The sequence below is a fragment of the Hippoglossus stenolepis genome, chromosome 20 (assembly GCF_022539355.2).
Source record: "Hippoglossus stenolepis isolate QCI-W04-F060 chromosome 20, HSTE1.2, whole genome shotgun sequence".
Classification (NCBI taxonomy): domain Eukaryota; kingdom Metazoa; phylum Chordata; class Actinopteri; order Pleuronectiformes; family Pleuronectidae; genus Hippoglossus; species Hippoglossus stenolepis.
The window spans coordinates 1330017-1348667 of NC_061502.1; the positions used below are offsets into that span (position 1 = coordinate 1330017).

General features: G+C 42.6%; 1 protein-coding gene across 4 annotated transcripts in view; it reads right to left on the minus strand.

Annotated features, from left to right (window-relative positions):
• The window catches only part of fynb (FYN proto-oncogene, Src family tyrosine kinase b), a 71542-nt gene extending 52891 nt beyond the window's left edge, over positions 1-18651 (minus strand). For 2 of the 4 annotated variants that reach the window (XM_035143677.2, XM_035143673.2), the window contains exons 1-2: positions 18136-18648; positions 3621-3689 (exon numbers count right to left, since the gene is read on the minus strand). The gene's annotated coding sequence lies outside the window, so the exon portion shown is untranslated. Of the gene's footprint in view, positions 1-3620; positions 3690-18135 lie in introns of all 4 variants that reach the window. The other 2 variants (XM_035143678.2, XM_035143674.2) reach the window with 2 other exon arrangements.

The window sequence follows — 18651 nt, forward strand, 5'->3', positions numbered from 1 at the left end:
ATGCCACCAGATGTGTCAATATAATGGAGTGAAGCTTAACTACGTTCAATGAAGGCACCTTGTGTAATTACTGACTGCATCTCCCTACCACCAGGCAAACTGGAAACCACAATGAAGCCCCAGTCTGATGGCAAAGCTGACATTTCACAGTTGCTCAGCCCACTCTGGCAGTCATTATCCTGGATGCAACAAGAAGGGAGGAGGAGAGCTTTGGAGCTGTGATGATGCAAATGGCGAACACAAGTGTTTGTCTCATGGCTGCAAATTATTCTAGCGATGAATATCAATGTCTGGATAATGTGAGGATAATTATCACTGTGCAGTTCAGCTCTTCTTTCTGCACAAGCAAGGAGCACGAACACACGATTGGAACCAGTGTCTCATTTTCCATTTCTCACCAGCCTACAATGCCACCCACCCAGCAAGAGCACTGAGGCGCACACACTTATACATATGCAGGCACGCACACACACACACACACACACACACACACACACACACACACACACACACACACACACACACACACACACACACACACACACACACACACACACACACACACACACACACACACAGTATATCTGCTCCACGTTCCCACAGTCAAAGTGGTTTTGATGTGCTACCATTGCAGTTCTGCAGTTCGTCTTGTGTGCTAATGTCGTTGCGTCTAATGTCCACTGTGTACTATGACATGTCTCTTCCGAAATAGTGCTGAGTCACACACAAAACTGCGATTCTGCACCGAAACAAGCCCACTCTGCTGGCTCTATTGTCAAGCAGTGTAACACGCAGAGGCACTGTAGGGAACTGTAGCACACATAATAAAGGAGCTATTAGCGCAGTGATGACTGAGCATGCAAGATAAACCCACTTGCTATGAATGTCGGATCCTCAGATGACTCCAGTTTCCTGGAAGACCTCCGTTGTTCAGCCTGTTTGCACCAACTCATTGATAAAATCTACCCCCCAAAAATGCTCCATTTATAGTTGTTCCTCTCACAATGCGTCTTCTTTATCAGAATGCTGGAGGTTCCGCTCACACTGAAATAGAGGAAGCTAGAGACTGAGATGCCTCTGACCAGGCCGGACACGCTCATCTATTAGGCTTCACAACAGGTCGCACAAGAGAAGCTGTGCAGAACAGAAGGTTCTTGATGTGAGCTGTACTCCATAGAAACTGCTCAGCAAACTAAAAATATGGTGAGGTCTGGTAGAAAGCGGTTTGGCAGAAATGGGTTTTGTATCAGAAATCTTGTTTTCAATGTGGAGATGGAAGATAAATGAGGTGAAAAAAACAACATTAAGTGTCTTAGTAAGAATTTACAGCAAAGTATTTGTGTACCCAAGGTTGGGCATGAGTCTCTATGCTCATGTCATAGATACCTACTTGAACAGCATTCTTCTAAAAGATATTGATTTTGTGCTCTAATGGCTTTAGAGTCATGGCAACATCTGTGTTTAGATTGGTTTCCTATAAGTCTTGCCTTCACAATGTAAATCTGTCTGCTCACCAAACCTCAATTTACGGCACAAAGAAAACGCATCCATACTCCATAACCAAAGCAGGTGTAGGAAGGTGCTTTGTTATCCCCTGGAAACTTTCACCAGGTCAATGGTAGATGGTGAAAGAACTGGTGCACTCTCGAAGAAGAGGGAACCTCGGATGGGCATTGACTCAGCAGAGAGAGCTCCAGGACTTGACAGGGCTCAAAATTGACATTCAGTGGCATCCTTTCTGCTCTACCAGAAACTAAATGTGCCTACTTATTAGTACAAGAAGAGGTTCCTCTGCCTTTATCATAGTACAGATAATGAGCTTACCACGAAATGATCCATCATATTTATCAAGCCATTCACATGGTCCTGTGCAACACCTGCTTTTATGTATTTCCCTCTCACATATTGAGACTTTTTTTCATTTGTTACTCACCTTTATGCAAGAAAAAAACAGAAAACAAAATAAATTTGGTTGAGGATGTTCTCAATCATCCCTCTGGCTCAGGTCAAGGTGTATTACATTACATTACATTTCATTTAGCTGACACTTTTATCCAAAGAGACTTACAATAAGTACATTCAACCATGAAGGTACAAACCCAGAACAATAAGAATCAAGTAAGAACCATTAGCTTCTTTTTTTTTAAAATCAGCATGTGTATTCATTTCTGAACCGTTCAGTAGAGTAGTGGTTCCCAAACTAATGGTTTGTGAATCCTTGAAATGAAGCAGTCTACTTGTGAGCCCTCAGGTTTACGACATTATAGACAAGCGTTGTCAGCTATTCTATGAGAGGACACATTTTTAGAGGCCCAAAGGGCTTAAGGTATCCAGGATTTAACAAGAAAACAAGCTAAAAGTAAAGAAAAGTCAGAAAAGTTGCACTTATCTTTTTTCTGTCTTTCTAATCCCCATATTTAATATTGCTACCCAGACAGCTTCGGCAGTTGGACCGTTGTTGTCAGTTGCCAAACTATGCAAACCAAAAAATGTGTGTACCACTACACTCTCAGTCAGGACATATGTGACAGTCCCATAATGTGAGATGTCTTCAAACTACAAACAAGAAAAATCCAGGTCAAAGACGAAATGAAAGGGACATCATGTTCCTACCACAGTCGCAGCCCTTCTTCATATAATCAGTGAGTGGTGTTAAAGAGCACCTCTTTTTCCTTCTCAGTGTCCATGGAAGCAGGTACATCATAGACCTGTGAAGAGCTGCTGTGGTCCTGAACTGTGTCACTGCACTCTGACTTGCAGAGGCAAAGAACACACAGCTGCTAGCTGTCAATGTCTAATCTGACATCAGTGCCATCGTGTTCCAGTCTAACCTAGTGAGGACCCGGCATGCGAACACTTGGATTAGGAAATAACTGAAACATGTTTCATCCGCTGCATCTTTAGCCCGCATATGTGCTGCATGTGATAGGACAGAAAAAAACATTCAGATCAGAGGAGAAACATGAGAAATCAGATACAGTGGCGATTGAGTTCCAGCTGACTGGATGTGTTGAGAACTGGTTGATCCCCCCTCGTGCAACAACATATGGGCTGACCTAACTTGCTCAAGTGTGGGGTAAAAACAGCAGCAGCAGAAATACACATTTGAGTTAGGTCATATCCTGTGTAAGGACATATGGCATCTGCTGTGCTGCGAGTCAACCTGTAACATAACAGTGCTGCTTCAGTGATAAAAGACACACAAGGTGGCATTTTCGATTCTTTCTTCTTATGAGGGAGCTGTACACCTGCTGCACCCTACAGAATACACAGTCCACGCTAATGCACTACAGGTTGTGCATGTAGTTGGGACAGTAGACCGGCTGCTGGCACACAATCTCAGCTAGTTGCTGCCAGCTGGTGGGCATCTGTGCGTGGTTTAATGTACAGAATGTGCACGCGCTTGCCCTGCAATCCTTGTGACCCACATGCGTATTAAGACAAGGAAAGTTCTCCAGAATGAGCTTTACCATCCATCCATCTGCTGTCATCATGCACAGTGCATGAGGTTATTCTCACAAGGTGATGTGAGTAAACACGCCTGAATTCACCTACAAGCGTGTTTGTGTGAAGTTACAAATGTGTGTACACAAGTCCAGTGGAGTGTGTAAGAGTCATACCTCTGGTTTTCAGCGTATCAGGTTCTTTATTTCCTCCACATTGCTTTGTGTGACGCCAAAACAGAGGCCCTGCAGGGATACAGAGATGCTCAATTATTCATCATCCCATTCAATAAAACATGAATATCCACAGTGTGTTCCAACTGCCATCATTCATGCTTCTTCAAGAAAACAGGTCTTGCAATTTGTTCCCCCCAGAATGCCTTGGGGTAACGCCAAGGGACTGTCAGACTTAACTTCTGTTAGTACAGCGTTTTTTGACCCATTACCATGGTTATACTAAATGAAAGTGTGATAAACAATAAGAAAGAGGTTGATATAAACACAGATTTTACCAGGTGGAATGACCCAATCACATTTGAAGAAAAGAAAAAAAAAGTCACAGAAAGATAATAGATAATATTTCAACTAAACAACAGGTTGCTGCAAAACACACATGAGCAGTCAGCTTTATTCAAACGCCTGCATGATGGCCCCATTTCACTGCTAAGTAGTATTTTTCTCCGCCTCTCCAACAGATGGGTGGAGGTTGGAAATCCATTCACTTCTCCAGGTGTGAATGAGTTGATTCTCTAAAATTTAGGACACTTAGGAATGTAGGCTAAAAAAAAATATAACTCCCCGATGCCATCTGGCAACAGGGATTGTGTGCTTCTACAGGCAAGAAGAAAACAAAGTGACTCTAGACTGCTTCACCTGTTCTATCATTTAGCTGACGCTCTTATTTATGGAATTCCAAAACAAACAAGACTTAGCATATCAGACAATTAAAAAATGTTTGACTTAAGTAGTGAACGGAAATAAACAACCATAAATTCTGTTTTAGTTACTTGATGTATTCAGTAGATTTGTGACCTTTGCTACCTTTTGTCATTGATAGAGCCTTTACATAACAGTGAAGGTAACAGAGCTGCAGAACTAAACCAGACAGAGCATTTCTGACGTGCTCAATGGTTTCTCTGCATGGTGCGTCTCCAAACTGCCCTTTCTTTGCTGTCTCCACTGCCAAACATGGTAGAACTCATTAGCTGCTGATTTGACTTTAAAGCTCAGCCCTGCTAATCTAATTTAATCTGTCTCCGCGGCTTCACTGATTGCTGGAGCATTGAGGTAATGACACTGCAAGTGCCTCCTCTGCTGTGATGCAACTGTTTGCACTGCAATGGCAGCCACCCACGTGGAAAAGCTGTGGCCGCCTCTGTCGTAGATGCTGCTGGTTTGGGTTTTTGGGGATCTAGTACTTGAAAATCTCCTGTCATTGGTTGTATTAGGCCTCCGCAGACTGAACAGTTCATTTGACTTGGTTTGAACTGCTCACGATCAATACAAGTGAGGCAGGGCATGATGGGAAACAACCTGAAAAATGTATATGAGTTTGCATGGATATCTTTTATCTATGTCGACAATCATGCTCAAGTAGAATGGTTTAGTAGATTGGCACTGCCAATATCATGGTACTGCAGCCACCTGCTTGTCTCTCTCTCACACACACACACACACACACACACACACACACACACACACACACACACACACACACACACACACACACACACACACACACACACACACACACACACACACACACACACACACACACACACACACACACACACACACAATCTACTATTAATAAAAGCACCACCTTTTATTTAACATCTCCCAGTGTGACTGCTAAATGGCTGAGGCGAAGATAGTGAAGTGCTACAAACGAAGCAATGTGCTGACTGGCTCTCAGCAGACAACACAGAACACAAAGACACACAAAGTAGTAGAAGAGACAAAAAAAATATGAAAGATGACGAGGACAACAGGATGAAAGAACTCCGGTTTGAGACTTCCTTTCCACTGAAGTCTGTGGTGTCTTGCAGGCACCTTGAATGTCATCACACATTTTTACTCTCCCCTCTTAAACATTTTTGATTGGAAGGTCAGAAAGTACCAGGAGTACCAACGGTTACTATAGTGGGATGTGCGTAAAGTGGTAGTACCCAAATGTTCAGCCAGAATCCAAACAGCTTTTTTAGCTGGTTTTCCGTCTATTTTAGACATCTGCACATAAGGACTGTGAGGCTGTCCCAAAATACTCCAGCTGAAACATGTGATTTAAGTCTTTTTTACCAGCAGAAAATTGCTATTTGGCTGCTCCACATGTCTGAGGACTCCTTCCTTCCTTTTCTCCACTCTCTCCCAATCGGTCCAGGAATTTGTGGCGACAGGCTCCCAGCAGGCTTTGCTGCGAGTGTGTGCTCCCCCCTAGCCCCTTAGCGAGAGCTGACTGTCTTTTCACCAGCAGACCCTTGCAATAAAACATAATGGCAGTGGGGCAGAGGGGGAAGTCATTGAGCCACACGGCGCTGTCACATGACGAGCTGAGGCACAACGGGTTCAGTCATTCTGCTGCTGCTCTGCTCCTGGGACAGAGGAGTAGGCCAGTGAACGGTTCAGACACACAGCAGGATCCATACAGGAGGTACCAGACTTGTGGGCAGGAAGGCAGGCACACCGCGTACAGTATGTACACTGCCAATTCCAAAAACTGTATGTATCCATCGGAGCCACTGTCGCTGCCAACCCCCGTCTGATGGCCTGGAGTAGCTGTGGCATATTCTGGCAGTCATGCAGTACCTTCTGCAATCCTTTTAATGCTTTCATAGGGCTGCAACTGTTTAGAATATTGCTAGTATCAATCTGCCAATTTATCAAAAATGTTCTGTATTGCTTTATTAATAATTTGGTCTAATTATGCCAAATTGTAAAAAAAAAAATGCCTGACTCACATATGACAAGTACACTGATGGCCACGAGAGAATGAACATATAAAACATAATGATCTTTAAGGACATATGCAATTGAAATTAATAATACACTTTTACACTGTTTATGTTCAAAGTTAAACCTGTAAACCACTACAAATGTTACTATCAGAGAAGTTTCAGAATCATTGTAAATGCTGTGAATCCAGAGCCTCACAGAGCCACCTTCGATATAAAAAAATGTAATGGAAATTACTCATCAATGAAATAATCCACGGAAAATGTATCAACAATTGGAATAATCAGTTCATTTTTATCACGGTATAGTAAAAATTTCTCGATTTAATCACTATTCATCAAAAAATGTTATTAATTGGTTCGAGCGCTATAAGAAAAAAAGATCCCCAGTTGCTGTCCTTGAAAGCTGTTAAAAGTTTTATTAACTAATACAAGTAACAACAGGAAAGACTGTAGATTAGAAGGTTTCCCACTTTAGGAAATGTTAGTTTTATTCATAATATGTTTTATATTAAACATACTTATACAGCTTTTATGTGTATGTCCAGGCTTGATATGCCTTTCAAATTCATAGCCACATAATGAAAAAAGAAAACTTATGAACTCTTTTTTTTTTCTTGGAGTTAAAAGTTTTCCAAAACGGATGCAGACTTGGCATATCGGCCTGATTTCAGAGAGCAGCTGTCACCTCCTCTTATTCACTTTCTTCCTGCCCTTTTCACTCGATGAGGACAGGAACCAAGCAGCCGCCCTCACTGAATGGGTCTGCAGAAGTCACGGTCTCGGTGACAGGGACACTGTCCCTCAGTGGCTTCCCACCCATGAACACAGCCACTCATAGTCTTTGGGGACCAGGGGTCAAGCCGGAGGTGCTCCTGCTTGGAAATGAACCCAAGTCTCTAGTGGCGGCGGGCCACCGCTTTCCTTGTGCGCACAGACGCATCATGCCCTGTCCAAGTTAGAATAAACCTCTCTGTCAGCCACCCACTTCTGGTTCATTTCATGGCTAGTCTCTAAGGGGTAAGTAGGGCACTTTGCCATTTCAATAATAGCTGCATTTGCAAAGCTTGCAGCTGCAGGCTACGGCCTTTATATGGATTTAGAGCAACCTTACAAGTTGTGGGGTAGTACTGTAGTGGCATGTTCTCCTGCCTGTGGTTTTTCTGAAACAGTGTCATGGTTTTCATGGTAAATCTACATGCTAGAGCATTGTTCCCATGAGCCCTGAGGGGCTTGATTTGATTGACAGGTCAGGTCAGTCACTGGGCTACCAGCCCTCAGTGAGAGGCTGACTGACAGACACAACTCAGGAGCAGATGAATCTGTGCTCTATCGGCACTGGCTCTCTGCTTCAACCACCACTGTAACTTCATATTCCAAATTCAAACATTTGTGGAAAATGTTTGAATTCTAGAGAGTCTGAAAAGGTTTGGTGTTCAAGCAGAGGGTACTCTTAAAACTCACTAATTTACCGATCAGGAAACTCTATTGAGTAAGGATTGCCACAACGAAGAATCTATACACCAGTGTATGGAAGTGAAATAGAACATTCATGAGACAACGTTATGAAAACTTTACAATGATAACATATCTGATGACACAACCTGCTAACTTGCAACCTGGGTAAAGCTGCAGAGGTGCCAGAAACAAGTAGAGCAACAATGTCGAGTGCACAACCAAGCTGCTAGGGTATCAAAGCATTGTACAGGAAGACATGAAATGAGGCTGTTTTGACTGAGGCACTGAACAGCTTTTGTGTTAATAATAATAATAATGTATAGCACTTTTCTAAACAAGGTTACCAAGTGCTTCATAAAAATCCATGGCAAAAAGATGAAGGAAACTAGAATAACAGGTATTCAATTCAGTTCATTCGTAAAGGGCCAAATCACAGCATAATAAAGTCAAGACCTTAGAAGTGTCTGTTCATGAGAAGAGAGAATTAACAACTGATCTTATTCCCACAGGAGGGTGCACTCTGAGTATCCCTCGGTTTAAAACTCCTGAATGACTGGTAGTGACCAGTGTGGACAAAATCCTCCATCACACTGTATGTGATTGTACACTGTGTTATCAACACTCATCAAGCACTTTATTAGAAACCCCAGAACACATGCTTGTTTATGAAATTATCAACTATCGTGTGACAGCATTGCGGTGCATAAAATCCTGCAGATACAGCTCAGGTACCCACAACCGTACAATAAATATGAGCTCACAGAACAGTATTTGTGATTGGAAAACCATCATCACCAGAGAGCATTTTTTGCTCCACGTGCACATATGTGCAATCATTCCTGCCATCATTGAGCTATGATCAGTGCTCACTTGACTGTCCCTTTCATATTGAAACTCTATGACACTCGCTCATCTCTGCTCTTTTGATTGGTCACCCTCAGTCTGTATCCTGGAGCTGGGCCAGGATACCATCTTAACTACTTGTAATTGAATAATTCAATTTTTAATGGTCACAATGGATTTTTGTGGATATTCAAAGTGACATTATTGATATGTGGGATGACCTTTAGACATTTTAGATATGCAATATTAAAGGAAAAACTGTATTATAACATTTTGAAATCGGAATATTTTCTAGTAAGACCTTTATTAAATATGTTAATTATGGACATAAAAAAACTCTAATTGTGGATATCAGTAACCCAATAGCCAACACATGAACGGAAAGAGTAACATCATTTGTTCTAGGATGAATGATGCTGTGGATATCTGAATAGTCAGTTGTGTTCTTTTTGACTGCTATTAAATTAAATTAGCTGTTAAATGTTACAACCAGCCACTCATTCTTTTTAACGTTTTTTTTAAGAGATTGTTGTTCCGTTTTGACTGACAAAAGTGCGTTTATAACAGAGAGGAGTGTGGTTTGATTAAATGTTAGAACTTCTTGCCATAACTGCCACCAACTCGACTGAAGTGTGGGACTAGAGCTCATGCATGTAGGGGTGGGCGATATATCGAATATACTCAATGTATCGCGGCTTGTTCCACGTGGGATGTATAAAATGACTATATCGCAACCATCAAGTATAAATTGTCACGTAAATGTTCTAAGTAGCATTTTGCTTAAGTTTCGCTTCTCTCTTCTCATGCCCCTCTCACAGCAGACTGCTCACTCCCCCGCTCATTCAGATATGCGCATGCGTATTTGTGTATCAGGAGGGAAGAGAGTCAGAGAGCATGGAGAGAAAGAAAGTGAAGAGTCCCAGTGAGTTTACAGAGTTCAGAGAAGGTTATTGACAGTTTTGGTCATATTCTTTGTGAACGCTGAAGCGAACGAATCAGTTTACAAATGATGGATGTGAGCGGTGTTCACTCCAGCGAGAGTGAATGCTTGTGTGTGTGTGTGTGTGTGTGTGTGTGTGTCTGTCTGTGCTCAGAGCAGCCGAAACAAAACCAACAGTGAAAACACAGAATTCTCTCTATGATCCACAGCTGCTCAATGATCAGAAGGCCCCGACATTTATATTGGACTCGAAACGAAAACATTTACACCTTGTTTTAAGCCGAAATATATATCGTGTATCACGATACAGCCTAAAATTATCACGATACCTTTTTTAGGCCATATCACCCAGCCCTACATGCATGTCAGTTATAAAAATGAACAGACAGTCAAAGACAATGGTGAGTATTCTAACCAAAAGAGCCAAGACTGTCCCTGTCTGAGTAAGACTGAGAACAATACTTATATAATAAAGAAGTTGCTATATTTCCTCATCTTCATTAACAAAATGTACATTACATACAAAATGTTCACAGTGAGAATCACATATTAACATGTTACAGAGCATCCTGAAGACTCTGCCAACATGGGTTTATCCCTTGGTGGTGACACAGCCTGCATGGGGCCTGGTCAAGGCCCAGGTCTGGTGTGCCAACATGGTGCTACAGCCAGGACAAGCAATCATCTCCTTTGTCAGCATCTTGCAGCTGCATCAGCAATGCAGAGAAATGACGCTGCACAGTCAAAAAGAGAGCAGAGCATCACACAGAGGGGGGCAGGGGATGCAGAGTTCACGAGGCTGTATACTGCAGTGGAAAGTGGAATCTCTTGGCGAGGAAGAGGTGGAAGCATAGTTACTTTCTGAGATGAGATGAAGGCTTGAGTTCTCCACACAAAGCCTCTAAGAGAACCAGAAGCAGCATATGGTCACACTAAAATTCCTAGAAAACATAAAGCATAGTAGCTGCTTAGCATTGCAGATTTTCTGACAAAGTTGGACTCATCCGGCACAGGCCTGCTTTGTTGAGACAGAATACAGCCTTTGTCACTCACATGACATTAGACAAAGCAGAACATTTCACAAGTTAATTATGTATGAAAACGCTCAAGGTAATTAACATACGTTCAGAGTGCACTTTTGTTTTCCCCTCAAAATGCAATCACTTGTCATCAGTCTGCCTGACACCATGGTGAACATACCATTAATAAATGATACAGTGTAGTGAACTCGCCCGTCCCCTCAGTGAGGAGATCGACATCCACATGATGACTCTCTGGCAGGCAGAGAGCCTTAGGATGCCCCAATGTTCACTGTGCTTTTAAAGAGTGGCTAATCCTTAACATGTCTCATCCCAGATATCACATACTTTGCATGAGAAGAAGGGGAAATCTACTCCACATTTTTAAGCATAAATACTCATCATAGCCACACAGAGATCAGAGAGTATTTTCTTAGGATTATGAATAATGTTGAGATTAATAAAAAAACTTAAAAGACACATTTTTTGTCTACTTCTTCTACTCGATGGTAGTCTGCAAACTAGAAAACGCTTTTCATCCTATAATTGTGTCATCACTAGAGCACGATAATAAACAAGGATTACAAATAAAAAATTACAACATATGTCAGCTAAACAATCTGCATTATGTGCTATAACAATAATATAATCAGTCATTTTGTGTTGGTCATAAAATGCAACTTTACAAACTTTCCTCTGTTTCTGTTCTGTGGCAAAACTGTGTTTTGGTGATCAGATTGAAATCAGAAAGAGCTTGACAACATGAAAGAGCAAATGTAAATGCATCCAAGATGCATTAACGACAGATTGTGATCCGATCAGCCAAAACACAAACTCCAGTTGACACAAGATTCAACGACGAAGTCGAGCAGCACAACAAACTTGGCGAAGCATCATTAAGACCGACACCCTGATCTCAATGACAAACTTTGAGAGGTCGGTAAAGCTCTCGTTTCAACTACATTGAAGTATTAAACAGTTATCATAAAGGTTAACCTGGCTGGCTGCACACGTTAACGTAGGCCGTTTAACTATTAGAAATTAGCCAATAGCCACATTAGCGTTTTTTTAAGTTATCATTAAGCTAGCGGATAGCGGCTTAGGCTAATAATAAAACGACTGACGTTAATGTGGGAGCAAGGCAGCAAAGGTTATCAGTCCTGCCCCTCTGTAACGTTGAAGTCACTTCTAATTTAACAGGAAAACACAATTTTGTGTTTCTCTTAAAGTCCGAGACTGAAGCTGAGAAAAGTCGACCAGCAACTGGACGTAAACGGTGATGTTGATGTTATTGTCTATTTTAATGTTATCTTTATTAAAATAATTGTATTTCCCCCATGATATCGAAAATGGTATTGAGTGTAGACTTTGTATAACTCAGTATTTGCTGTAATTAATTTCTAAACAGTATGAAACGTATTTTCTTAATCAAATACAATGACGAGAAATAACCATCTATATTTCTCAACATCTTCGTACAACCAACAGGTAACAAAATAAAAAGACTGTTTCAGCTCGAGATGTCTGCTTTTATTTCTCTCCACTAAACTGTACACAGCTGATAGATTTGAAGTCTGGCTGTGTTACTAGTGAAATGGCAGCAAAAATATGAAAAGCCACTGGTTGGTGAAAACAGACTCAGTAATTTCAGCTGGACAAATATAGCGTACAATACACAAGAAAAAGTCTTGAGAAAGCATAATCCATGGAGAGAGTATGAACTCTCTGCTCTCCCAGCTGCTCCTCTAACCACCACATGCACCACATGATGCCTTGCATCTCTGGCTAGCTGCTCAGACACCCGCATATGGCTGAAAGCTGTTATAGGAGCCTGCCACTGGCTTTCCACTGCTTCTGCAGCAGTATAAACTTTCAGGATGGGTGGTGGCTGGCAGAATTAAAAGATTTCTGCTCAATTCATTCAGTGGTAAGGTTTTAAATATAGTCTGAGGCGCTCCAATGCACTACTGAACTCCTGAATAAAGGCTAAATGGACTTGAGAGCTAAATGGAATTGGAGAGATTAAGAAAAAAAAGGGAGGGAGATTAAAAATGGAAAATGTTGCGCAGGATATGAGAGGAAGCTATGCTTGCTGGTGCTCTCATTCCCTGCCTGTGCTCCACATGTAAATGAGCAAATGTGATTCTTTACAGAGGAAATGAAGCCACACTCAACTACCAGCGACTGATTACGCTCATTTCGAGACAACGTGCAAGGAAACAAACGTAAAGACGAGCCGTGGCAGGTGGAAGTGGTGGGCTGATAAAGAACTGTGCACGTTCTGATAGGATCTGTGTCACTCCAGCTCGGTGAAGTCAGAAAAACAACCTGCTAATTGAATTCCTTTGAAGAAACCCTCTAAGACCGACATCTCCGTGGGCCCAGTTCTGATAAGCTTTCATGCAAGTGTATCGCTTACACGCATCATTTCCTCCAATGATATCGCTTTAACAATGACCCAGCGGCATATGCCAGGCTCACAAACATTCCTGTTCTTTAATGAAGCTGACGGGTTGTGTAAAATGTTAAAAGAGGAGAAACCTCTGGGTTTTAAATTGGCAGCGTGAAAAGAAAAGTGGGAGTGGTGAGAGGGAGATGCTGGAGGGATCGCAGGCGTTCGGAGGCCATCATATGATCTAGCTCTGCTCTCACATGTCAGTGTACATCCCCCCCAGTTCCTCACAGCCTTCATTCGTCTGTGTTACAACATTTATTCATCTGTAACAATAACTTCGTTTGAGCCCGACTACGTCACGACTCAGCCACCAACTGCAGGGAAGAGAGACACATTTCATCCCACTCCACTGGAGGCGTGACACAAAGGACAGCATTGTTGTGGTGTCTCTCTGACCTCTGAGGTTCTGGCGTGATGCTGAGCACAGAGCAGAGGATGACTCTATTCCACCGGCGCCATCTAACCCACTGCGAGCTCCATGTGATGACGTCAACCCCTGGACTGGAGTCTACAGCTGAGAAGTTGTTTTGTATTCTTCTTTTGTTAATGAGATGACGATTTAATTATGACTCTAACTGGGTTTCATTCAATAAGCAAGGATTGTGTTTAACAGAAACATTGACCTTTTCCACATAGAAAGTGACAATAAACTGACCGGCAAACTTCGTAAATATTCTGAGGACTGGCCAATATGGCCTTTAATTTATATTTTTAGGCCATATTTTTATATCACAATAAACGATTTATATCTCACTATTTGAAATCTCTGATGCTCTTTAGTGAGGCAGGTACAAGTTCAAAAAACTGGATTCCTGAAGACGTATAGGCAGACAACACGAACAAAGTGTATCTTCTGCTTATCTGCTTGAAAAATGAATTGTACATTTTATTTCACCTGAAGACTGATCACCTTAGTTCTTCTTCCCATTACTAATTATTCAACAGTCAGCAAGACTTCTGAGATCTTTTTAGTTTTTCCTCTCTGCAACTTATGTCTGCATCGCAGATATTCTAATTTCATGAGTCTACACACTTCATACTTCATACTAGCATATGTGTGTTTAAAGTTGGTTTGGTGTGCACTTGTTTTAATATGTTAATATGGTATTTATATATTCATACTGCGCAAATAAATTGTAAAAGAAAATTCATGGTCTACTTGCTTTTTCTCAATCATTTACTTAGTTATCATGGATCTCACTTGTTATTACCTGACCTATGTTATTAACTTCAAATGAGTTTGACCAGCTGCCATGACTTGTGGTACAAGGGTCCCATCAAGACCTGTGGACAGTTGAGTACAGTTGGGACAGTGTATATTTGTTAAGTAACAGAGATTAGCAGTAACATGAAGTTTGGAGCTTCACCATGGATGATACCAGCTCTGTGCACTGGCTACGAGTCAACACCAAATCTGTTCATCCACACAGTACAGTGCACGGTGACCAACGTGACATGAGGGATGATGTAGCCACTGTAAGTTTGCTTCACACCCTCATGCAAGTGTATTCCCCTCTCTGAGACCCATGGTATCAAATGGTATCACCGTACAGTGATACAGTACATCTGAAGTGTACAGTTCAGCACACCTGAGCAGCAAGAATCAAACTACATAACAAGGAATAATGGGGGCGGGAGCAGCATCAAACCAACTGACTGAGCAAATTCCATGACCAGGTGCTGCAGGTTGAACCAGCGTGGGTCCAAAGTGGGTCAATGCCAAGGCAAGACTTAGGGTAGGAAATCAATCCAAGAGATAATTCATGAACAACCACAGCACAGTTTTTCAAATGTGTTATAGTGATCACACAAAATAACAACACTCAATCTTCATCCAGATCTGCACGATGTTATGCAAAGAGATACATGTGTACATTATTTTGGTTCCAATGCAGTGACAAATGTGAAGCATTAAAACATTAACCCTATTGTTCAATTTCAGTGAAAACCTTCAAATTATATTTTTACTTCCTGCATTTGAAAAATCGGATCATTTGGCCCATGGCCTATTGTACCTGAATGAATTTCCAGTTAAAAGATGGGAAAAAGGACCTCACAGCAAAATAGATCTTCAAGACTCTTTTACTTTAAATTCCACAGTTGGAGAAGAGAAAATGACACTAAGACCATCAGCATGGCCATGTGTAAAAGTGGTCTAATACTGAGAGTCCACCAGCCACAATCAAGCTACTGACACCAGAATGTCCTTAACAGAATCAACCTAAGAAAAACATGGCGCTCACTCCAGCATTGTCACTCCAGCACCAACAGAGACAGTGAACATGCTAACTAACTCATGTCTAAGATACAAGTACAGGGGTGGGGGCAATTTCAAAATAGACGACCGTAGTAGGGTCCTGGAGGCTCATCAGCCTCCAGGAAGCAAAGCAACCTCACTGTGTGTCAGTAAGTTTGCACTATTTTGTAATTTTTAAGTTCCTGGTTTATTTCCTAACCCAGAGGCCCTGTCTCAAAGAGGGCCCATGTGTAAAATATTTTAAACCAGTGGTATTACACATGGCATAGACCCTCTAGGGTCTAGGAGGAATAACTGATTATTCTGGCCATATCCATTTATGAAAACAAAAAACAAGTCCAAGATATCAAAAAAAAGACTGCAGTCCCACAAGTTTATTATTGGAACGATTGAAATCACAAAAGCAGCTCATTAGCAGACACTACATCCACATACTTCTTCTACTGAATTAGGTTTCCTGTGCTCGACTGTCCTCTCTGTGATGACCTGCCTGCTCAGAGCTCTCCTGCCGGCCCAAAGTATCCTCCTGTCAGTCAGTGATGGCATGAATTGTGATTAGGAACAAAGCCTCTTTGGCAGCGTTTCACCAAGTGCAAAAAGGATGAAGCTGTTTAAAACTGTCTGTCTAAATGGGCCAATGTGCTTAACACAATGGATTTTCCTCTGTGATACCGGGCATGTCTCTTCCTATTGTATAGCTCTAGCACAGAGAATAAAAACGAGCAGCTCTTAACTCATAACTCATCCGGCAAGAGCAGTTTTTTTCCCCTGCTACAAGTCAGATGGGGACATCTGCAATACAGAGCTCTACTGAAAAAAAAGCCAAATTTCACACAAACGTGGAAGTAAGGATTTCATTTTTAGAGTTGGAATTTTGAAATTTGGCAGGATGAATACAAACTTCCAACAGATATGAAATAAATAATCCTCAGACCGAGAGAATGCCATCTGCTCTGTGAGTCTGTGTGCCTATATACAGCTTCTACAAAGAACAATATTTAACAATGCGCACTTATTCCTGAGCTTAGTTTTCAAGACTGCTGCATCTGGATCATGATCATGACGGCGTCTGATCATTGATTATCATTACAACTAGATTGCTAAGATATACAATATGCCTACCCACATATATATTATTGTCAATACCTCTATCATTACAATTGTCACAACTGCTCCCTTCCTCTTTGTCAGACATTTTGTTTTATACATATACTAAAAACTGTGGGAGAGGGATCCCTCACATGTGTCTCTCGCTGAGGTTTCTCTTTCTTTTCTGCCGTTAACAGAGTTCTTTGGTGTATTTCTTCCTTAGTCTCGTTGAGGGTTAAGGACAGAAGATATATTACACCTTGTTAAGCCTTATGATACAAATTGTGAATTGTGGATATGGGCTATACAAATAAAATGTGATTGATTGATTGATGCTCCTGGCAGCAGAACCTAACAGTACCCTGAAACCATTCCACATGCTGCACCCGCAGCACCTGAGCTCAGTAGACATCAGCAGACCATATCATCACATGGTCATAAAAAGAACAGCTCGACTCATTGGAGACAGCAAACTGTGGGCCAGATGCTGGCACCGCTCAAAAACCCAAAGAGGAGAGCGATTCCAATGTGACATCACACAGTAGTTTGGACATGTTGCTTGATCGCCACTTAAAATGAATGCATTACCTTTAGCGACCCTTGCCCTGTTAGTCGCATGTTGTCAAACAGAGGCTGCTCCATTTAGGAACATGTCTTGAGGAGGGAAAGTGCTCATGTAAGAGAGAAGGTGTCGGTCAGCTAATGACAGTGACCAGCAATGTGATCAATTACACCAATTTAGCAAAGAGAAGGTGCAGAACAAATAGCTGTGGTTCAGACCTGGGCAGGTTTAATGGGCTGGCAGGAATCGAAGGAGGGCAGCCCATCAATGTTTCAAAAGGAGACAAGAGGTGACATGAGAGGTGCCTTTCAACTGGATTCCCATAGGAGAGGCGGGAGACACTTCCCTTTCGTGACGGGGGAAGGCTAGAGGAAAAGGGCTCGTACTTCAGGGGAGTATTTCTGTTTTTCTTAAATGCAGCATTGTCGTGCCAAACTCTGCGACGTCTTGAAAAGAGTACACACCACATTATCCCGTGGGAAATCACAACCGAACGCCTCAAAGACTGGGCTTGACTGTATCGGAGTGATGCAAGTGCACGTCACCTGCATCACCCAGCTCGTGTGAAGGAATGCAGCCGAGTGTGTCCCCCTCCGCCGCATCTGCACGCACAGACGTAACAGCACACCGAGATGTGAACCTCCGAATCATGTGAGGCTGTGTCCTTCAGCTGACTCCACCAACGAGCATCACAGGAGATGCTGGTGGTGGTGGTGGGAGAGGGGGAGACTGGGAGGGGGGGGACCGTGGTAAACAACGGAGCCGAGAGGATCCAAAACCAATGCGTCAAGATGATGTGAAGCCGCCTGTGCGATGTTAAACACAGCTGCTCGCGTCGTCTGCCTCCTCGCTCCGGCACAGCACAGCTAGATGTGGATGTTTCACCGAACACACACGGAGCCTCGCGTTCCCAAAGCAGCCGACGCCTCACTCCATCTGCAGCTAACACGCTGAGCACGTCCACGGCGAAGACACGTCAATAACAACAACGATAACGCCAGGTTCCCCACAACAAAAAAAACAACAACAACAAACCCCCCAAAGTGATTCATTCTGCTCCAGAGATGGAGGCGAGTGGAATTGTGAGAGTGGAAACACACGCGCGGGGGGTCTCTTACCGGTGGAAGCGCGTCTAGTGGTCCGCGGCGCTGTCTCCCATCGCCTCCGTGAGATGACCGTGGAGCTGTGGCGCCGTGGAGCTGCTGCGGTGGCGCTGGTGTCCCCGCGCTGCCTCCTGCTCGTGTCCGCTGGTGATGGCGCTCAGCCCCGATCTCAGCAGGGCCACGGCGAGAGCGCTGCTGCCTTCACGGGCTGCGGGACATATCCCTACGCGCGTACAGGAAAAAAAACCTCACAACACAACCAATCGGCGTAGGGGGGGAAAAAAAACCCCCAGTATAGGTAGGGTTCAGGGTTTTATGCTGTCGGGATGTGACCTGCTAAGGGAAGAGGACACAAATCTGTGCTAATTATTTAACTTAATGGGAAAGAAACTGCAACAAACGCCTTTAAAACATATAGCCTTTTAACTGCCTCACTCAAAGAAGTGTTGTTATATGTCAATGTTTTGATGATTGTTTAAAACAAAATAAAACAAATGTTGCTTTACAAAAAAGGTCTTTTGCATCAATTGT